Raw genomic sequence first — 4,063 nt, forward strand, 5'->3', positions numbered from 1 at the left:
GTTTTGTCTTTGAGTTTGCTTATCTAATGGATTGTATACATTATTACATTGATGGATTTCTGTACATTGAACCATCCCTGCAACACTGTGATGAAGAATACTTGATCATGATGGATGATTGTTTTGATGTATTCTTGGATTCCGGTTTGCTAGAATTTTATTGAGTATTTTTGCATCTATATTTATAAGGTAAGTTGGTCCGAATTTCCCTTTATTTGTTGAGTTCTAGTATGGTTTTGGCATCAGAGTTATTGTGGCTTCATAGAGTGAATTGGGTAGAGTACCCTCTGTTTCTATTTTGTGGAAGAGTTTGAAGAGTATTTGTATTATTAGGTCTTCTTTGAAGGAGTGGTAGAACTCTGCACTAAACCCATCTTGTTCTGGGCTTTTTTCTTTGGGAGACCACTAATGACTATTTCTATTTCTTTAGGGGATATGGGACTCCTTAGATCATTAATCTGATCCTGCTTTAACATTCATACATTGTATCTGTCTAGAAGATTGTTCATTTCATCCAGGTTTTCCAATTTTGTTGAATAAAGGCTTTTGTAGTAGGATAGGATGATTATCTGGATTTCCTCAGATTCTTTTCCTATCTCTCCCTTTCATGTCTGATTTTGTTATTTGGGATACTATCCCTGTGCCCTCTATTTACTCTGACTAAGGGTTTATCTATTTGTTGATTTTCTCAAAGAACCAGCTCCTGGTTTGGTTGATTCTTTGTATAGTTCTTTTTTATTCCATTTGGTTGATTTCAGCCCTGAGTTTGATCATTTCCTGCTGTCTAGTCCTCTTGTGTGAACTTGCTTCCTTTGGTTCTAGAGCTTTTAGGTGTGCTGTCAAGCTGCTCATGGATGCTCTCTCTCAAGTTTCTTTTTGGAGACACTCACAGATAAGTGTTTTCCTCTTATGGTTTCTTTCATTGTGTCCTATAAATTTGAGAAGTTGTGACTTCAGTTTCATTAAACTCTAAAAAGTTTTTAATTTCTTTCTTTATTTCTTCCTTGATCAAGTTATCATTGAGTAGAATGTTGTTCAGCTTCCATGTGTATGTGGACTTTCTATTGTTAATGTTGTTATTGAAGACCAGCCTTTTTCCATGGTGATCTGATAGGATGCATGGGATTATTTCAGTATTTTTGTATCTGATGAGGCCTTTTGTGACCAATTATAAGGTCAGTTTTGGAGAAGGTACCATGAGTTTCTGCGAAGACATATCCTTTTGTTTTAGGATAAAATGTTCTGTAGATATCTATTAAATCCATTTGTTTCATAACTTCTGTTAGTTTCACTGTGTCTCTGTTTAGTTTCTGTTTCCAGGATCTGTCCATTGATGAGAATGGGGTGTTGAAATCTCCCACTATTTTTGTGTGTGTATCAATGAGTCCTTTTCACTTTACTAAAGTTTCTTTAATGAATGTGGCTGCCCTTGCATTTGGAGCACAGATATTCAGAATTGCGAGTTCATCTTGGTAGATTTTATCTTTGATGAGTATGAAGTGTCCCTCCTTGTCCTTTTTGGTAACTTAGTGTTGAAAGTCGATTTTATGCAATATTAGAATGGCTACTCCAGTTTGTTTCCTTTTACCATTTGTTTGGAAAATTGTTTTTTCAGCTTTTTATTCTAAGGTAGTGCCTGTCATTGTCAGTGAGATGGGTTTCTTGTATGCAGCAAAATGTTGGATCCCGTTTTTGTAGCCAGTCTGTAATTCTATATCTTTTTATTGGGGAATTGAGTCCACTGATATTAAAAGATATTAAGGAAACGTAATTGTTGCTTCCTGTTATTTTATGTTGTTAGAACTGGGATCCTGTTCATGTGACTATCTTCTTTTAGGTTTGTAGAAAGACGACTTCCTTTTTTCTAGGGCATAGTTTCCTTCTTTGTGTTGGAGTTTTCCCTTTATTATCCTTTGAAGGGCTGGGCTCATGGAAAGATATTGTGTAAATTTGGTTTTGTTGTAGAATACTTGGTTTTCTCCATCTATGGTAATTGAGAGTTTTGCTCGATATAGTAGAAGGAAGACCAAAGTGTGGATGCTTTGCTCCATCTTAAAAGAACAAAATACTCACAGGAGCAAATATGAAATACATTGTAGAGCAGAGACTACAGAAAAGGCCATCCAGATACTGTCCCACATGGACATTCATCCCAAATATAGTTACCAAACTGAAACACTATTGTGGATGTGTAGAGGAACATCCTCATAGAAGCAGGGGAGGGAGAAGGTGATAGGGTATTTCTGGGAGGGAGAGAAACTGGGAAAGAGCATAACAATTAAAATGTAAATAAAGAAAATATCCAATTAAAAAAAATAAGTTCATGGTAAAAGAAAGCATTTGTTCTTTTCCTGCTTCCCTTGGCCTCACTAGCAATTTTTTTTTTCTGGCATTAAGTCCTGCCTTTCTGGGATTCTGTATATACTGCAGACAAGCCTCATGGACTAAGCAACTACTTGAATTTTGACCTTCTTTTCATAGCTAGCAAATGACAGATTAGCTTGACCACAGCCGAATACACAATGTATTGTTTCTCTATTTTATTATCTTTTATCTTTTCTTCTAGTAATGGGCATTTTAATATATTAGTGTTCACTTTCATTTCTGTATGTCATTTGAAAATATTGGCTCAAATATTATTAAAATTTTTGAGCACAGTAAATTTGTGAAAAGATTTTTTTCATGCTTGTACATAATATGCATGTAGTAGCATATGATACCAGATACAAAAGGAAAATGAAATACTTGAAATCTCTATTCTCTGAACATAATAGTGTCTTCATTTCTTGAAGTAGAGGATTCTCTGGTTTCCTTTTGCTTCATAAATCTGTTTGTAATTTTAAAGGCTGTTTCTTCTTTCCATTTGATGCATTGGAAATGAAGGCCCATCTATCTATGAGGACAGCATTCATTCATTTAAAGAACAATTGAAATGCAGAAAAGTAAAGTAACAGAAAAGTACAAATTAGACAAAGCTTGCCATATTGAGACTCTTACATAAAACAGCTTCTGAATGAGAGCAGTTCATAATAATTCCACTTTCTAATCTCAGAGAAATTTTTATTTGCTGTTCTTGCTATGGCTATGGATTTTTTTATCATTGGCATTATGGCTGCAATGAGAAGATTCTCTATGCAGATGAACATCGGTGATCCATTCTTGGATTAGGCAAAATGTCCTATCAATTTTAAGTAACAGTTACTCACATGGTAACCTGTATTTAAAGTTGTGTGATATATAAAGTTTTTTTTTCAAATATGATGTTCCACTTATGTTAATAAATCTCACTTTATTTCTCATTGCTAATAATACAGGGAAATTACATGCAAAATAGACATTAAGATTAAATCTGAGGAAAATAGATGTAGATATTTCCTCAGTATCCTTAGGCTTTTAAAATCATTAAAAAAACAACAACAGCAACAAAAACCAACAACAAAACAAACCCACACCACCACCAACAACAACAAACAAACAAACAAACTAAACAATGTTTGTTTTTCTGAGATGCAGTAGAATCTGAACAAAGTCATTGCACTTTTTTCATGTGCAACACAGAAAAAACAAGTTACTTTGGGGTCTAATTTTCTTTAAAGTCTTGCTGACCTTTTTTTAATTAAATGTGCTCTTTGAATATCATGCATGTGCACAATGCACTCCAGTTGCTTTTCTTTTTCCTCCCATCCCTTCTCTCTCTCATATCCACTTCAATCTCACTTCTTCCCTACCTTCCCTTCCCACACCTGGGTTTTTTGTTTTGTTTTGCTTTGTTCTGTGGCACACCAAGTTGTATATTATTCTCACAATCTAAAGGTTCTAATCAGTCATTCATAATTAGAACAGATTGTAAATCATACTCAAGTATAAGTGACTAATTTAAAATATCTAAAAATTAATTTGCTTTTGAAATGTGATATTTTTATTCAAAATGTTCTAGGCAAATATAATGAAACTATCTCTGTCAAATCAGTCTGGCGGATCCTCAGAAAATTGGACATAGTACTACCGGAGGATCCAGCAATACCTCTCCTGGGCATATATCCAGAAGATGTCCCAACCGGTA

This window comes from Mus caroli, chromosome 12, assembly GCF_900094665.2.
Source record: "Mus caroli chromosome 12, CAROLI_EIJ_v1.1, whole genome shotgun sequence".
NCBI lineage: Eukaryota > Metazoa > Chordata > Mammalia > Rodentia > Muridae > Mus > Mus caroli.